The sequence below is a fragment of the Typopeltis vanoorti genome, chromosome 15 (genome assembly GCF_054136105.1).
Source record: "Typopeltis vanoorti isolate ZY-2024b chromosome 15, IOZ_Tvanoo_1.0, whole genome shotgun sequence".
Taxonomy (NCBI): domain Eukaryota; kingdom Metazoa; phylum Arthropoda; class Arachnida; order Uropygi; family Thelyphonidae; genus Typopeltis; species Typopeltis vanoorti.
In genome coordinates this window covers 66102510-66122738 of record NC_143563.1, presented here as the reverse complement: position 1 = coordinate 66122738, position 20229 = coordinate 66102510, and the positions used below count along the sequence as shown (strand labels likewise).

Sequence of the window (20229 nt, the reverse complement as noted above, 5' to 3'; positions counted from 1 at the left end):
CAAAGCTGGTATTGGTGGGAAGTCAATTGAATAAATTCATATGGAATAAAAAAGAGATTAGTCGGAACACTAAATTAGCTATATACAAGACAGTGTTCAAACCAGTTTTAACTTATGGATCTGAGAGCTGGGTCAAAAGTAAAACACTTGACCAAAGACTAGAGACCGCAGATATGAGAGTCCTGAGAAATTTTAGAGGCATGAACAGGTGGCATCAATGGCAATATCATATTAAAAATGAGGATATTAGGAAAGAACTTGACATTGTCAGCATCCAGGAATGCGTTTGCAGAGCTAATCTCAGGTGGTATGGTCACTTAAATAGAATGGGAGAGGAAAGATTAGGAAAACAAGTGTTCTCTGCCAGGTTGGCAGGAAAATGACCCAGAGGAAGACTAAGATATAGGTGGATTGATACGGTACAAAGTGCCTTAGACGATAGAAATATAAGATCTGAAAATGTTGGAGTCTTGACAAGTAACAGACTGATTTGGAGGAAAATTGTAGATAGGAAGTTAGTAATGATGTAAGTTTTTTCATGTAGTACTGTCATATCCTGTACACCCCTTGAGGGTACATGGCAGGAATTTGATAATGATGATGATGATGATGATGAAAAAGGAACATAAGTAACACATTAAATTTATAACTATGTTAAATCTGGCCTTTCTGATGGTGCCCTGGATACTCTACACAGAAAATGACTGGAAAGGCACCTGCCCCTCACTTCACAACAAAACCTATGAGCACAAATTTAAAGAAGCTCTAAAATTTTAATCAAACCTTAATCTCAACAATAATGATGGCTTAAAAATCTCAAGAATATTATTGTGACACATATTCATCCTACATAACTTTTTGTTCTAACAGGTCATAATAATTAGGATTTTAGTACTACAGGAACTTAGTCATTTGTTAATAACAAATCTCAGCCCTATTTCAGTTCACAATGAATGCCGGCTATTTCGTTTGGCAAAAAAAATTCTGCAATCCATGGGTTCACCACTTTCCCCACCAAGGCCAACTTCTTTATGGAGACCTTTGAAGAGGAAGCCTTAAACTCTGCCCCACAAAAACCCACTATTTGGTTTCAGTATGTGGATGATTTGTTTGCTATTTGGCCACATGGCTCAGATACACTCTACTCCTTCCTAACACACGTAAACAACCAACACCCCAGGGTCCAGTTCACTTTGGAAAAAGAGAAAAACAACACCCTCCCCTTCCTAGACACTCTAATCACTCACCAGCCTGACGGATCCTTGGTTTTCACTGTTTATGGAAAACCCACCCATACAGGCAGATACATTCACCAGCAATCACCCCGCTCACAAGAATATGGGATTATTAAAACACTATATAACAAGGCAAATTAATCTGCTCAGATAACGATGCCCTAACCACTGAACTAAACCACATCCTTAACACTTTCTTAGCCAGTGGCTACAATCCCAAAAAAATCCAAAAATACTAAATCCAGTAACCCCCCCCCCCCCCCTTTCACAATAAAGATTACACTAAATCTATCACCATCCTCTACATCTGGGGCACCTCTGAGAAAATAACCAATATCCTCAAAAAAATATGACCTAACTTCTTGTTATAGACCATATAAAGAGTTGGCATCCTTTATCCACTCTATCAAAGACCAACCACTTCCCCTAGACCTACCTGGTGTATACCAGGTCCCTTGCAGCTGTAAATTGTCCTACTTCGGCCAAACAGGCAGGACGGCGAATATCAGGATTTCAGAACACAGAGTACATCCAGTTTCACCAGTACAGCCTCTTGCAGACCATGCCATAGATACCCGCCATAGAATTCGTCGGAAGAACACTACAATAATACACCGCAGCAAGTTCAAGTATGAAAAATTATTCATGGAATCATCATCAGCTCTAAAAAAACGTTCCAAACCTCAACAAATTTGGGTGCATGAGACTGCCCCAAATTTGGGAGACTTGCATCATGAGAACTTCATCCCAATGGCCAAGATAACCCAATTAGCCCACTAGGGGGCACCATTAGGACTTTAGGAACAATATTAGTTTCTTGCCTTCTTCCTCATTTGCTTTTGTTAGTACCTGTGTGCACATACCATATTTGTATGTTTCCTGAAGATGGCAACGTGAAGTTGCCGAAATATTGAAGGTATTCATTAAAGTTTCCTTTAATTAATATCCGTTTTATGCGTTGTAAATTCCTTAAGTTAATTGCCAGTTATCCTTTTGTATTAAGTAATATTAATGCATTTGAAGTTTATTTAAACAAAAATCTAGTTTATATAGAAGTCAGTTATTAATATGAAAACAAGATATATTATTATATATCTTTTTCTGAGAAGAATGACTCATTAATTTTGAAACACTCTCCCAATAAAGCCAAACTATTGTACCTTGCTTATTGGAAACCTGAAGTGACTAATGCAATGCTTGATCTTTAGAACACAGGCCTTGTTTTTTGCACACAGTGTGATACTCTTTAAGAACCTGTTATATGTTGCAAGGATGAACCTCCATTTGCAGGTACAGGAAGAAAGTAGTTCGGCACACCACTTGTTGGATGCTTCCTAACCACCCAGTGCATTATCCATCACCATCCTAGTTGGGGGTGGATAGTTGCTCTCTAGTGTGCTTGAGACCACCATTCTGTTTATTTGGAGGTGAATTAAAGAATGGTAGCATATAGCTATGAGGAGATATTCTTGAATAAGTTGTCCACAGAGAGCGCATTAATCTTCAGGTCATAACTACTACTTCTGCCAGTCTGGCAGAAGAAGATTTTTCTAAAATATGAATCCTGCCCACAAAACGGTTACACATGTTGTTGTGATAGACTAAGGGTTGGAATAACCTGATTCTCCTGCTCTAGTAACAAGCATGGAACTTTTACAAGCCTGCAGTTGCTTCTAAAAGTTCCATGTAAACGACTTCACAAATTAAATTCACTCTAGAACTTGAAAATGAAAGAAAATTACCCTTCCTGAATGTTTTAATTTTGAAAAAAGCAGGAGGTCTCTCTCTCTTAGCATATACTATAAGCCCACTTATACCTACATTTTTTTCTTGCAACATATATCACAAAAATTAGGTATTATACATATACTGAAAAAAAAAAAAAAAGGTGATCTTTATTACAGGAGATGAAGAAACACTAAAAGAAGAATTACATTCTCTTCTCCAACTATTGATGGGCAATGGATATTCCAAGTAAATGGTACAAAGAATACTGTTATCTACTCCTTCTCCACAACAGATCCCTGATTTTTGCTACAGAGCCTCAGTTTCCATCCCTTATATTGGCAAATCTCTCAAAATCACCAATTTCATGACATAAGAGTGGCTTTCAAGCCCATTATGACTATACAAGCTCTGTTACGTTCATTTAAGGACCACAACCCTTTCAACAAAGTCCTGCAGCTTACAATATTACATGAAGACGGCTCAGGCCTTGCTTTCCACTTCTCCCACAACTCACCACAATATTGAATGGGACAAAAGCTCCATGTCCTACATAGAAGACAACTTCAATGCCTGCAACATCAAAGAGGCTACGATGGTTATCCACTCACATGGCAAACTGAACAGAAACCCAGGAATGATTTTATGTGATATTTGGATGTCACTTATTAGATCTTTCCACATGTCAGACTTTAACTTTCTGTTAACTATCATGCATGCCTACTGAACAATGATTGACCTTGCTAGCTTCCACACTCCATGTGTTTTTTTACTTTTGTGTAACTATTCCTACATGTTTGGATTTAATTATGTAATGGTTCATGTTTACTGCTTATTGTATTTTTTCCCCTTCCTAACTCAGAAGAAGCCACTAGCATATATAGCGAACTAGTTGATTTAACTGTCTATATTACGACCCAGCTCAACATCCCCAGAGTTAAAGATTGGTACTATCAACATAAGAAGCCTGAATGGCAAAGAAATGGAGCTAGCTGAGGAATTAGATAAGTACCAGATCAACATAATAAGGTTGACTGAAACAATAAAACTGGTGAGTCTTTCTGAGCAATAAATACAAAATGTTATATTCAGGCAATGACAAGGAAAAGAAGGGGTAGTCATAGTATTCAAAACTAAATAAGAGGCTAATCTTCTTCAATGGCAGGCAGTCTCAAGTAGAGTGATGTGGGAAAATATCAGAATGGGGGAAACTAGACAATAAGATTTATTTGTGCCTATGGTCCCACAGAAGGCTCTACTAAGGTAGAAGTGGAGGAATTTTTTGAGACTCTTGAAATGAAACGAAATGAAAAAGGAAAAGTTGGTCTCCTTGTTGGGGATCTAAATAGCAGAGTAGGAAGTGATTGTCAGACATAAAAAAATGTTTTGGGAAAATTTGGAGAAAAGAGCAAAGCTAATAATAATGGAAAATACCTGTTGGATTTCTGCTCAGGACATGGACTGGTTATTACTAACCCCATGTTCCAACATAAAAATGTGCACAAATTCACATGGAGAGAAGAGGCAAGGAATAAGAAAAGTCTCATTGACTATGTTATTGTTGATAGTGATGTTTTCTCCCTGGTGCAGGACACCAGAGTGTACAGAGGATTTGAAATTGGAAGCGATCACTATTTAGTCTTGAGCAGGATAAAATTGAATTTCATATTGAAAAGAATGACATGTAAGAAAGTTTTAATGCGAATAAAAGTTGAGCAGCTCTCAGATGTGAACTGTAAACTAAAATACACAAAGATTATTGAAAAAAAAAATGAAAGAGTTTGAGAACAAGAACCAAACCTTGGAGATTTAGTGGCAAACCTTGAAGAAAACCCTGGTTGATTCAGCCAGAGAGGCACGCGGTGAGGTTGTCTGCAAGGATAGAAAAATCAGAACTCCATGGTGGAGACAGTAAGTTAAAGAGGCAGTGAAAGAAAAGAAGAAAGCATATCAAAAGTTCCTGGCAAATAAGTCAGCTTTTACACTTACAGAATACAGAGACAAGTGTAAGAAAGCTAAAAGAGTGTGTAAAACTAGCTAAACAAAAGTCATGGGAGGACTTTGGCAAGAATATAGAAAATAAATATCAAGAAGGTGGCAAAATATTCTGGAGGTTTTTGAAGAAGCTTAGGAATGGAGGAAAGAGTGCTCTAAAAGGAGTTAGAGATGATAAAGGTGACATGAAAACAGGAGAAAAAGATATCCTTGAAGTAATCACTTCGAAAAATTGCTAAACGAAACAAGAAGTGATGGCACAGTGGTAAAAAAACACTCGACAGGCATACAGTCAGGAATATACATATCCATGCTTGAAGTAGTAAAATCCATCAAAAGTCTGAAATGTGGAAAGGCAGCAGGAGTAGATGATATTCGACCAGAAATGCGGAAGTATGGTGGTATAAAAGTCTTACAGTGGCTGCACTGCATAGTTCACAAGGTCTGGACAGAGGGACAAATTCCTGATGATTTGAATAGAGCTCTAATAGTACCCATACATAAAAAAAGGGAAATAAAACTGAATGTGAGAATTACAAAGGTATTTCCCTACTGAGTTCCGGGCAAGATTTATGCCAGTATACTTGAGAAACGGCTGAGAAGAATTGTGGAAGAAAATCTTGGTGAAGAACACGCCAGATTCAGGCCAAATAGAGGCTGTCAGAATCAGATCTTCACTTTACAACAATTAGTTGAGAAATCATGGGAATATAACAAAGATCTGTATTTAAGTTTTATCGATTTGGAAAAGGCATATGACGAAGTGCCAAGAGAGAAGCTATTCAATACACTACAGTTATATGGTGTCAATGGGGGCATTATATCAAGCAATACTTAGTCTTTATTTCAGTTGCAAGTCAGCAGTTAGAATTGAAGAAAGTACAGGAAGATGGTTTAATGTTAAATCTGGCGTGAGACAAGGATGTACATTATCCCCTCTGTTATTCATTATCTATATGGATCACATTATGAAGGAAAGTGGTATTAAACATGATATCAGAATTGGAGATGTTAATGTCAGCTCTTTGCTTTATGCGGACGATGTTATACTTCTAAATAAATCCGCTACAAGTCTGCAAGATTCTCTGACTAAATTGAATAGCTGTTGTAATAGATATGGTATGAAGGTCAGCAATAAAAAGACAAAGACAATGAAAATAGGTAGAATCGTTGAAAATGTCAACTGTTTTGAATGGGGAACCTGTGGAACAAGTAAAACATTTCAGCTACTTAGGCACGATTTTTAGTGAAGATGGTAAATTAAATATGGAAATAGACAACAGAATCAACAAAGCTGGTATGGTAGGAAGTCAATTGAATAAATTCATATGGAATAAGAGAGAAATTAGTCAGAACACTAAAAATTAGCTGTATGCAGGACAGTGTTGAGCCAGTTTTAACTTAGGGATCTGAGAGCTGAGTCAGAAGTAAAACACTTGACCAAAGACTAGAGACTGCAGATGTGAGAGTGCTGAGAAAGATTAAGGGATTGAACAGATGGCATCAATGACAATATCATATTAAAAACAAGGATATTAGGAAAGAACTTGACATTGATAAGTTAAGGGGATAAAAATCCCGTATTGTTTTTCAGCCAGTAAGCAAAACTAAGATCGAAAGCTACAATCTGAACGTTTCATGCCGACGAACTATCGGCTGATCCAAGCGTAAGTGACCACTTGGTAGTGCCACTCGTTGCAAAGGTGGAGCAAGATCCCTCACTATTCTTGATATTTTCTCATAATGTAAAAACATACAGCTCTTAGGAGATGTAGTACTGTTTTACATTATGAGGAGAGGTCACTAACCAGACTGGTTTCAACCTTTTTTGAGGTCTCATCAGTGAGTAGCTAGACCTAGAATATCAGAGTTTAAGTGAAAAGAACTTGCATACTTTTGCTATACGATTGCCAGAAAGGTGTGTCAGTATATATTATATTATAACATATTATAACTAAGATGAAAAGCCAAATGGCTATTTTTTTCTGGCGAGGTTGATAAGTTAAGGGGATAAAAATCCCTTATTGTTTTTCAGCCTGTAAGCGAAACTAAGATCGAAAACTACGATCTGAAAGTTTCATACCGACAAACTGTCGGCGTATCCAAGCGTAAGTGACCACTTGGTAGTGCCACACCACGGCAACTCGTTGCAAAGGTGGAGCAAGCTCTGGGTAGTGACCTCTCCTCATAATGTAAAACAGTACTACATCTCCTAAGAGCTGTATGTTTTTACATTATGAGAAAATATCAAGAATAGTGAGGGAGCTTGCTCCACCTTTGCAACGAGTTGCCGTGGTGTGGCACTACCAAGTGGTCACTTACGCTTGGATCCGCCAGCAGTTCGTCAGCATGAAACGTTCAGATCGTAGTTTTCGATCTTGGTTTCGCTTACTGGCTGAAAAACAATAAGGGATTTTTATCCCCTTAACTTATCAACCTCGCCAGAAAAAAATAGCTGTTTGGCTTTTCATCTTAGTTATGATATGTTATAATATAATATATAGTGACACACCTTTCTGGCAATCGTATAGCAAAAGTATGTAAGTTCTTTTCACTTAAACTCTGATATTCTAGGTCTAGCTACTCACTGATGAGACCTCAAAAAAGGTTGAAACCGGTCTGGGTAGTGACCTCTCCTCATAATGTAAAACAGTACTACATCTCCTAAGAGCTGTATGTTTTTACATTATGAGAAAATATCAAGAATAGTGAGGGAGCTTGCTCCACCTTTGCAACGAGTTGCCGTGGTGTGGCACTACCAAGTGGTCACTTACGCTTGGATCCGCCGACAGTTCGTCAGCATGAAACGTTCAGATCGTAGTTTTCGATCTTGGTTTCGCTTACTGGCTGAAAAACAATAAGGGATTTTTATCCCCTTAACTTATCAACCTCGCCAGAAAAAAATAACCGTTTGACTTTTCATCTCAGTTTGAACTTGATATTGTCAGCATCCAGGAATTAGCTTAGCAGAGCTAATCTCAGGTGGTATGGTCACTTGAACAGAATGGACGAGGAATGATTAGCAAAACAAGTGTTCTCTGCCAGGTTGGCAGGAAAACGACTCAGAGGAAGACCAAGATGTCAGTGGATTGATACGGTACAAAGTGCCTTAGACGATAGAAATATAAGATTTGATAATGTTGGAGTCTTGATAAATAACAGACTGATTTGGCAGAAAATTGTAGATAGGAAGTTAGTAATGATGTAAATTTTTCATGTAGACACCTTGACGGTACATGTCAGGAATATGATGATGATATTATGACCCATTAAACCCAGTGTTATCATTTGTCAATTTATTTTTTGGTCGAAAAATCTACATACTCATCAAATTCCTGGAATTCGACCCTCTGACCAGGCCTTCTGAATTATGCAGTGTGTAGCCACTTAAAAACTTTTTTAAGCCTTTCTGGTTGAATATCATCTGCTCTAGCTGCCTTTCCACATTTCAGTTTTTTTGGCTTTTTCTACTTCAAATATTGATATGTATTCCTGATCGCACTGTTGAATGTTTTTACCATCATGCTGTCACGGATTGTTTCATTTAACAGTCTTATCATCAAATTCCTGACATTTACCCTCAAGGGATGTACAGGATATGATAGTGCTACATGAAAAATTTACATCATTACTAACTTCCTACCTACAATTTTCTGCCAAATCAATCTGTTACCTGTCAAAGTTACAATATTGTCAGATCTTATATTTCTATTTTCTAAGGCATGTTTTACCATATCAATCCACCTATATCTTGGTCTTCCTCTAGATCACGCATTCCTGGATGCCGACAATGTCAATTTCTTTCCTAATATCCTCATTTTTAATATGATATTGCCATTGATGCCATCTGTTCATGCCCCTAATCTTTCAAAGGACTCTCATATCTGCGGTCTCTCATCTTGGGTCAAGTGTGTTACTTCTGACCCAGCTCTCAAATCCATAAGTTAAAATTGGTTTAAACACTGTCTTGTATATTGCTAATGTAGTGTTTTGCCTAATTTCTCTCTTATTCCATATAAATTTATTCAGTTGACTTCCTACTATACCAGCTTTGTTGATTCTGTTGTCTATTTCCATATTTAATTTACCATCTTCACTAAAAATCGTGCCTAAGTAGCTGAAATGTTTTACTTGTTCTATAGGTTCTCCATTCACAATGCAGCTGATATTTTTAATGCTTCTGCCTATTTTCATTATCTTTGTCTTGCTATTGCTGACCTTCATACCATATCTATCACAACAGTCATTCAATTTAGTCAAGGAATCTTGCAGACTTGTAGCGGATTTATTTCCGTATAAAGCAAGGAGCTGACATTAACATCTCCAGTTTTGATATCAGGCTTAATACCACTTTCCTTCATAATGTATATCCTTGTCTGAGCCAGATTTAACATTAAACTATCTCCCTGTACTTCCTTCAATTCTAACTTCTGACTTACAACTCAAATAAGACTAAGTATTGTTTGATATAATGATCCATTGGCACCTTCTCCTATGCTTTTTCCAGATCTGCAAAACTTAAATACAGATCTTTGTTATATTCCCATGACTTTTCAACTATTTGTTGTAAAGTGAATATCTGATCCCGACAGCCACTATTTGGCCTGAATCCTACTTGTCCTTCACCAAGCTTTTCTTCCACAATCCTTCTCAACTGTTTCTCAAGTATACTGGCATAAATCTTACCAGGAATACTCAGTAGAGAAATACCTCTGTAATTCTCACAATCAATTTTTTTCCCTTTTTATATATGGATACTATGATTGCTCTACTCCAATCATCTGGAATTCGTCCTTCTGTCCAGGTCCCCTGAACTGTGCAGTGTAGTAGCCACTGTAAAACTTTTATACCTCCGTACTTGAGCATTTCTGGTCTAATATCATCTACTCCAGCTGCCTTTCCACATTTAAGACTTTTGATGGCTTTTTCTACTTCAAGCATGGATATGTATTCCTGATTGCATGCCTGGTGAGCGTTTTTTATTACTGTGCTGTCAGCATTGCTAGGTTCATTTAGCAATTTTTCGAAGTAATTACTCCATACTTCAAGGATATCTTTTTCTCCACTTTTCATATCACCTTTATCATCTCTAATTCCTTTTACAGCACTCTTTCCTCCATTTCTGAGCTTCTTCAACAACCTCCAGAATATCTTGCCACCTTCTTGATATTTATTTTCTATGTCTTCCCATGACTTGTTTAGCTAGTTTTACACAGTGTTTAGATTTCTTACATTTGTCTCTGTATTCTCTAAGAGCACAAGCTGACTTATTTGCTAGGAACTTTTGATATGCTCTCTTTTCTTTCACTGCACTTCAGCTTCCTGTGTTCACCAAGGAGTTCTGATTTTTCTATCCTTGCAGACAACGCCACGACATGCCTCTCTGGCAGAATCAATCAATGTTTTCTTCAGAGCTTGCCACTGAATCTCCAAGGTTTGATTCCTGTTCTCAAACTGTTTCATTTTTTTTCTTGAATAATGTTTGTATATTTTTGTCTACAGTTCACATCTGAGAGCTGCTCAACTATTATTCGTTTTAAAACTTTCTTAAATGTTCTTCTTTTCATTATGAAATTGAATTTTATCCTGCTTAAGACTAAATGGTGATCACTTCCAATTTCAAATCCTCTATACACTCTAGTGTCCTGCACCAGAGAGAAAAACGTCTATCAACAATAATGAAACAGTCCTTCAAAGTAGTTAAATTTTTCAAATCTTTTAAAGTAATCTGCTGGCCTGGTTGACCGAGTGGTTAGCATATCCGCTCTCAGGTGGTATGGTCACTTAAACAGAATGGGAGGGAAAAGATTAGGAAAACAAGTGTTCTCTGCCTTGGCAGGAAAAAGATCCAGAGGAAGATCAAGATCTAGGATTTTACAGTAAAAAGTGCCTTAGAAGACAGAAATATGAGATCTGATAATATTGCAGTCTTGACAGATAACAGATTAATTTGAAGGAAAAGTCATTATAATAAAATTCCTCATGTACCCTCAGAGGGTATATACAGGATATTATGATAGTAGTACTACATGAAGTAGTTGCATCATTACTAACTTCCTATCAATAATTGTTGATAGGAAGTTAGTAATCATCAAATACTTGACAATGATATTTGAGTATTTTAGGTTTGAATACCTGTGTCCACTGTATTTACACATTTCAGGCTTTTTAATACCTCACATATAATATGTTCTTGAATGTATTTTCTGCCGGCATTCACTGTTTAATCATTTGCTGAACAGTGAGTTACATTCTTTATAATTTTTTTTTTTTAAACTCCAAACTTCCAGAATATCTTTGGTTTTTATACAAGTATGCATGTGTGTGTGTGTGTGTGTGTGTATACACACACACACTTATATCATCATTATGACTCTCTCATTATGACATCATTTAATGACTCCCTGGAGTTGCCCATAATAATAATTATTATCTTTCATTTGTTATGTCTTACTTTTTTCTTCATGTCTAAGCTTTTTTAGTAGCCTAGAAAAAATTTTCCCATCTTCCTAATATTTATCTTCTACAGTCAACTCTCACTGTGGTAAACTCATAGGGACTATGGGAATAGTTTAGTGGATAGTTAAAACGACTTTTTTTTTTTTATAGTTGCTTAAGTGAGTTATTTTGTTATAATGATGTTTACTATAGAGAAAGCTAACTGCATATTTTGAAAAGGTTTTCATGATTTGTTTATCCACTTTCACTCATAACTTAGCTATCTCACATATTGCTTCTGTATCTCACATATTCTCTAAGAGCATATGATGACTTACTAGAAGTGAATTTTCTGTTTCTCTAGGATTTATTTCATGGATCTTTAAATTCCTGAGTCCACTACTGTGTTTTAATTTTGCTGTCTTTGCATTAAACTTCACTTGCTTTCTTGGCTGAGTCATTGAATGTGTTATTTGGAGTTTGCCATTAGTTTCCTAAGGTTTTGTTTTGTTTTTTTCCCAAAATTTTTTATTGTTTTCTAATAATAGTGTATATTTGAATCTGCATTTCACATCCGAGAGGAATTGTTCTCCTTTTGATTCTTTTCAAAATTTTAGAAAATATTTTTCTTCTCAAAAGAATACTCATTTTAATCATACCCAATAACAGATGGAAATCACATTCTATTTCAAATCCCACATGTATTTGTATTTTGGATCAATTTAAAGATATACAATAGTAATAATATCATTAATAATATCAATGAGACTTTTCTTGTTTTATGTGTTCTGTCTCCATCAAATGCATTTTACATGAAACATGGTATTAGTAAAAAGTCATGTTCCAGGTTGAAATCCAGCAGATACTTACTATTACTTGTGCTCTTTTCTTCAAATTTTCCTGAAATATTTTGGTATTTCTAAGATTCATAATTGTTTGTTTAGGTCTCTGGTCACTTAAGGGTCAAAGCTAGATAACTGGGAAGAGACCTCAGCATAGCCTTTGAAAGAATGTGGAGGACCAACTAGGGCTTCCGATCTAATGTCCAATCCTTGCCTTCTCGTGGTGTTCTCTCATTAATGGGAATCTACCTAGATAGGAGTGGCAATTTTTGATTTAGCTGACTGAATTATATTCAGCCAGCTAAATCATTGGCTTAAACGGAAAGCCAATGATGGTACAATATGATTAAATCTCATGCTGGCTAGGGCATTGCTGAGTTTAATGAGATTCTACAGTTTTTGCCAAGGAACAAGAACAAACAGTGAACATTCAGTTACTAGAACAAATTCAAATGCAACATCAGCAGAATTTGAGATAGCAACCATCAACATAAGAAGTATCAATGGAAAAGAAGTGAACTGGCACAAAAATTAGAGAAGTACCACGTTGGCATAATTGGTGTTACTGAGATTCTTTTAAACAACTATAAGATGTTATGTTCAAGAAGTAATCGGAGAATGAGACTTATTTGTGCCTCCCACAGAAGGTTCTACAAAGAAGTTGTGGAGGAATTTTTTTGAGCCATTAGGGAAAAGATGGCCTTTGTTGGAGATTTAAAGAACACAGTATATGAAATGAATACCAGATATATAGAAATGTTTAGGAAAATTTGGAGAAAAGAGCAAAGTAATATTGGTGCCTGCTAGATTTCTATCTAGGACTTGGAGTAGTCACTACTAATACTATCTTCCAGCATAAAATGTGCACATATTCAAATGGAGAGAAGACACAAAAAATAAGAAAAGTTATGTTACTGCAGATAGTCTGATATCTTCATGCTGCTTTAGGACACAGAGAGAGTATATAGGGGATTTGAAATAAGAAATGATCACCATTCAGTTTTGAGCCATATAAAAATGAATTTCATATTGATAAGAAAATATTACAAAAGTTTTAAAAAGAATGAAAGTTTGAACAGCTTTCAGAAGTGAACTGCAATTCATATACAAATATTATTTAAGAAAAATGAGAGTCTGAAAACAAGACCAAACCTTAATGACACAGTGGTATATAGTCTGAAGAAATCATTGATTCTTCTGGGGGGGGAAGCATGTGGTGAACTTTTTTGGCAAAGAAAGAAAAATCAGAACTCCATGAAGAATTCAGAAAATGAAAGAAGAAAGCATATCAAAAGTTCTTAGCAAGTAAGTTAGCATGAGCTCTAAGAGAATATAGAGAAAATGTAAGAAAGCATTGTGTAAAAGTCCCTAAACAAAAGTCATCGGAAGACTTTTGTAAGAATATAGATGGTGAATATCAAGAGAGTGGCAAAATGTTTTGAAGGCTATTGAAAAAAAGCTTAGAAATGGAAGAAAGTATTGTAATAGGAATTACAGATGATAAACATGACATAAAAACTGAAAATAAAGCTATTCTAAATGTCTGAAGTAATTGCTTTGAAAGATTGTTAAACAAAATAAAAGGAGTGACAGAACAGTGGTAGAAAATATTCAAGAGGAATGTATTCAGGAATGTACACACACTAATATTTGAGGTAGAAAAGTCATTGTGTGTGTATGTACACAAGGGGGGCTGGTAAGTTCTAATAAACACCTAGAACAAAAATTATATATATTAAAGCTATGGATATAACCACAAGAAAAACATATGAGGATATAAGAACATAAGTTACCTTCATAACTCTGTTACTAGTATGTTCTTTCGTGTGGTTATATCAGTTGCTTTAATATCGTTTTTGTTCTAGGTGTTTATCAGAACTTTCCAGCCCCCCCCCCCACCTCGTATATATACACACACCAATACTTGAGGTAGAAAAGCCATTAAAAAACCTGAAGTGTGGAAAGACAGCCACACTAAATGATATCTGACCAGAAATGCTCATTTAATTGGTTAAAAGTTTTAATTGCTGCACTGCATAATTCATAAAGCATGGTCAGAAGGTCTAATTCCAGATGATTGAAATAGAGCTCTCATACATACATACATACATACTCAACATCATCATCAAATTCCTGATATATACCCTCAAGGGGGTGTACAGGATATGATAGTACTACATGAAAAATTTACATCCTATTTACAATTTTCCCCCAAATCAGTCTGTTAAATGTCAAGACTCCAATATTATCAGATCTTATATTTCTGTCTTCTAAGGCACTTTTTACTGTATCACTCCACCTATATCTTTGTCTTCCTCTGGGTCTTTTTCCTGCCAGCCTGGCAGACAACACTTGTTTTGCTAATCTTTCCTCTCCCATTCTGCTTAAGATTACCTGAGATTAGCTCTGCTAATGCATTCCTGGAAGCTGACAGTATCAAGTTCTTTCCTAATATCCTCGTCTTTAATATGATATTGCCATTGCTGCCATCTGTTCATGCCCCCTAATCTTTCTCAGCACTCTCATATCTGCAGTCTCTAGGCTTTTGGTCAAGTGTTTTACTTCTAACCCAGCTCTCAGATCCATAAGTTAAAATTGGTTTAAACACAGTCTTGTATACAGCTAATTTAGTGTTTTGGCTAATTTCTTTCTTATTCCATATAAATTTATTCAGTTGACTTCCTACCCTACCAGCTTTGTTGATTCTGTTGTCTATTTTCATATTTAACTTGCCATCTTCACTAAAAATCATGCCTAAGTAGATGAAATGTTTTACTTGTTCTATAAGTTCTCCATTCACAATGCAGTTGATATTTTCAATGTCTTTGTCTTTTTAATGCTGACCTTCATACCATATCTATTACAACAGTTATGCAATTTAGTCAGGGAATCTTGCAGACTTTAGCGGATTTATTTAGAAGTATAACATCATCTGCATTAAGCAAAGAGCTGAGATTAACACCTCCAATTTTGATATCAGGTTTAATACCACTTTCCTTCATAATGTGATCCATGTAGATAATGAATAAGAGAGGGGATAAAGTACATCCTTGTCTGACACCAGATTTAACATTAAACCATCTTCCTGTACTTTCTTCAATTCTAACTGCACCTTTCTGTACTTTCTTCAATTCTAACTGAATTACAATTCAAATAAAGACTAAGTATTCCTTGATATAATCCCCCATTAACACCATATAACTGTAATTTGGAATAGCGTCTCTCGGCACCTTGTCATATGCCTTTTCCAGATCAACAAAACTTAAATACAGAGCTTTGTTATGTTCCCATGATTTCTCAACTATCTGTCGTAAAGTGAAAATTTGATCCTGACAGCCTCTATTTGCCCTCAGTCCAGCTTGTTCTTCAACAAACATCTCTTCCACATTCCTTCGCAACCGTTTCTCAAGTGTACTTGCATATATCTAACCAGTAACACTCAGTAGAGAAATACCTCAGTAATTCTCACGTTCAGTTTTATTTTCCTTTTTATGTATGGGTACTATCAGAGCTCTACTCCAATCAACTGGAATTTGTCCCTCTGTCCAGGCCTTCTGAACTATGCAGTGCAGCCACTGTGAGACTTTTATACCTCCATACTTGAGCATTTCTGGTCTAATATCATCTACTCCAGCTGCCTTTCCACATTTTAGGCTTTTGATGGCTTTTTCTACTTCAAGTATAGATATGTATTCCTGACTGCATGCCTGGTCAGTGTTTTTTACCACTGTGCTGTCATCACTGCTTGTTTCATTTAACAATTTTTCAAAGTAATTACTCTATACTTCAAGGATATGTTTTTCTCCAGTTTTCATGTCACCTTTATCATCTCTAATTCCTTTTACAGCACTCTTTCCTCCATTTCTGAGCTTCTTCAACAACCTCCAAAATATCTTGCCACCTTCTTGATATTTATTTTCTATGTTCTTATCAAAGTCTTCCCATGACTTTTGTTTAGCTAGTTTTACACTGTTTAGCTTTTTTACGTTTGTCTCTGTATTCTCTAAGAGCACAAGCTGACTTATTTGCTAGGAACTTTTGATATGCTCTCTTCTTTTCTTTCACTGCCTCTTTAACCTCCTGAGTCCACCATCTGATTTTTCTATCCTTACAGACAACCTCACCACATGCCTCTCTGGCTGAATCAATCAGTGCTTTCTTCAGTGCTTGCCACTGAATCTCCAAGGTTTGGTTCCTGTTCTCAAACTCTTTCATTTTTTTCTTGAATAATGTTTGTGTATTTTAGTCTTCTAAACTTTTATTCTCTTTAAAACTTTCTTGCCTGTTCTTCTTTTCAATATGCATTCAATTTTATCCTGCTCAAGACTTCCAATTTGAAATGCTCTGTATAATGTGGTGTCCTACACCAGGGAGAAAACATCACTATCAACAATAACGTAGTCAATGAGACTTTTCTTATTCCTTGCCGCTTCTCTCCATGTGAATTTGTGCACATTTTTATGTTGGAACATGGGGTTAGTAATAACCAGTCCATGTCCTGAGCAGAAATCCAACAGGTATTTGCCATTATTATCAGCTTTTTCAATGAATAACAGAGGGGATAATGTACATCCTTGTCTCACACCAGATTTAACATTAAACCATCTTCCTGTACTTCCTTCAATTCTAACTGCTGACTTACAACTCAAATAAAGACTAAGTATTGCTTGATATAACCCCATTGACACCATATAACTGCAGCGTATTGAATAGCTTCTCTCTTGACACCTTATCATATGCCTTTTCCAAATCGACAAAGCTTAAATACAGATCTTTGTTATATTCCCATGCTTTCTCGACTATTTGTCGTAAAGTGAAGATCTGATCCCGACATCCTCTGTTTGGCCTGAATCCAGCTTGTTCTTCACCAAGCTTTTCTTCTACAATTCTTCTCAACCGTTTCTCAAGTATACTTGCATAGATCTTGCCAGGAACACTCAGTAGGGAAATACCTCTGTAATTCTCACATTCAGTTTTATTTCCCTTTTTATATATGGGTACTATTAGAACTGTACTCCAATCATCGGGAATTCGTCCCTCTGCCCAGGCTTTCTGAACTATGCAGTGCAGCCACTGTAAGACTTTTATACCACCATACTTCAGCATTTCTGGTCGAATATCATCTACTCCTGCTGCCTTTCCACATTTCAAGCCTTTGATGGCTTTTTCTACTTCAAGTATGGATATGTATTCCTGATTGCATGCCTGGTCAGTGTTTTTTATCACTGTGCTGTCATCACTGCTTGTTTCATTTAGCAGTTTTTCAAAGTAATTACTCCATACTTCAAGGATATCTTTTTCTCCTGTTTTCATGTCACCTTTATCATCTCTAACTCCTTTTAGAGCACTCTTTCCTCCATTCCTAAGTTTCTTCAACAACCTCCAGAATATTTTGCCACCTTCTTGATATTTATTTTCTATATTCTTGCCAAAGTCCTCCCATGACTTTTGTTTAGCTAGTTTTACACACTGTTTAGCTTTCTTACATTTGTCTCTGTATTATGTAAGAGTAAAAGCTGACTTATTTGCCAGGAACTTTTGATATGCTTTCTTCTTTTCCTTCACTGCCTCTTTAACTTCCTGTGTCCACCAGGGAGTTCTGATTTTTTTTATCCTTGCACACAACCTCACCACATTCCTCTCTGGCAGAATCAATCAATGTTTTCTTCAGGGTTTGCCACTGAATCTCCAAGGTTTGATTCCTGTTCTCAAACTCTTTCATTTTCTTTTCAATAATCTTTCTGTATTTTAGTCTACAGTTCACATCTGAGAGCTGCTCAACTTTTATTCGCTTTCAAACTTTCTTACATGTTATTCTTTTCAATATGAAATTCAATTTTATCCTGCTCAAGACTAAATAGTGATCACTTCCAATTTCAAATCCTCTGTACACTCTGGTGTCCTGCACCAGGGAGAAAACATCACTATCAACAATAACATAGTCAATGAGACTTTTCTTATTCCTAGCCTCTTCTCTCCATGTGAATTTGTGCACATTTTTATGTTGGAACATGGTGTTAGTAATAACCAGTCCATGTCCTGAGCAGAAATCCAACAGATATTTGCCATTATTATTAGCTTTGCTCTTTTCTCCAAATTTTCCCAAAATATTTTTGTATGTCTGACAATCATTTCCTACTCTGCTATTTAGATCCCCAACAAGGACCAACTTTTCCTTTTTCATTGTGTCAGTTGCTTTTTTCTAAAGCCTCAAAATATTTCTCCACTTCTACCTTAGTAGAACCTTCTGTGGGACCATAGGCACAAATAAGTCTCATTGTCCAGTTCCCCATTCTCATATTTGCCCACATTACTCTACTTGAGACTGACTGCCATTTAAGAAGATTAGCCTCGTATTTTGTGTTGAATATTATGCTACTCCTTCTTTTCCTTGATTGTCATTGCCTGAATATAACATTTTGTATTTATTGCTCAGAAAGATCTTACCAGTTTTGGTCTTTTTTGTTTCAGTCACCCCTATTATGTCGATCTGGTACTTATCTAATTCCTCAGCTAGCTCCATTTCTTTGCCATTCAGGCTTCTTACGTTGATAATACCGATCTTTAACTCTTGTGATGTTGAGTTGGGGTTTGTTTTCAGATTTGTTCCAGTAGCTGACTTTTCGCTGTTCACCCTGGTTCCCTGGCGAAAACAACGGGGGCCTTGTTTAACCGGGCGACGCCCCAGCCGGCATGAAATTTTGTCATGTTGTACCATCATTTTTTTATTTTGGTTTAACCAATAAGAATACAATTTGGTCGGCTAAATCCCAAATTGCCAGCCCATCCTTGTTCGTTCAGTATCAAAGTAGATACCCAACAGGGTGCACCATGAGAAGGTGAGGATTGGACATTAGGTCAGAAGCCCTGGTCGGTTCTCCGCATTCCTTTAATGGCTATGTGGAGGTCTCCTCTCAGTTATACAGCTTTGACCCTTAAGCACCCCTTAAGAGGAATTTACCCAGTGAATCTTCAAACAAAGATATTATGCAAATATTTTTGTATGTCTAGAAATCATTTCCTACTCTGCTATTTAGATCCCCAACAAGGACCAAAAACTCGAAAAATTCCTCCACTTCTACCTTAGTAGAATCTTCTGTGGGACCATAAGCACAAATAAGTCTCGTTTGTGCTTATGGTCTCACATCCCCATTCTCATATTTGCCCACATCACTCACTTAGTGTTTAAGTAGATGATTGCGTCCACATTACTCTACTTAGCATGCATACATACATGCTCTCATATTAATAAAAGGGAAGAAAACAGAATGTGAGAATTACAGAGGAATTTACCCATTGAATCTTCAAACAAAGATTTATGCAAACATATTTGTAAAGAGGCTAAAAAAATTGTGGAAGGGAAAGATGGAGAAGATGCTGTACTTATGCACAGATGCATGAGGCTCTAGCTGGGCTGGGCCCCCAAATAATGAGGGTGCCCCAGAACACACTAGCACCTTGAGCCCTGCCCACCTCGGGAAAAGTGTAAGTATGGCTCTGAGTGGAATACTGATGATGACCATGAGTCTTTGCTGGAAATTTTATAAGAAAGTCTTTTCATCAGTTTACCTGGTTATATATAGATACAGTTTATAACAGACTCTCAGCTTTTAATGCTAATCCTATAAGTATTTAACTATTGAATACTTGCACCATGATTTGAATCCATAAACTCACACTTGCACTCCATAAACAAAGTAAAAACTTTTCCATTCTACCCACAAATGTTATAATATAGATGTTATGATATAGATTAAAATATAGTTCTTTGAAATATACCAACAATGCACTTTAGTTGAAAAGACCTGGGTTCAAATCTTGTCTAGAATACAAAGAACTTTTATAAGAGATTTTCATCTGAAGGTGATTTTCATTCTCATATCGGGATGGCAGGGCTTTATCTCCTGGAATATCAGCATTTTCTTTCCACAAAACAAATAAACTAGCTAAAGAAACTCATACACTTAACAAATCTATGCAGACAAGATTAACCA

At 36.3% G+C, this 20229-nt stretch overlaps 1 protein-coding gene across 7 annotated transcripts in view; it reads left to right on the top strand.

Annotated features, from left to right (window-relative positions):
- Positions 1-20229, top strand: part of dmpd (F-box protein dampened) — a 152375-nt gene that overhangs the window by 111058 nt on the left and 21088 nt on the right. The gene's annotated exons all lie outside the window — the stretch shown is intronic.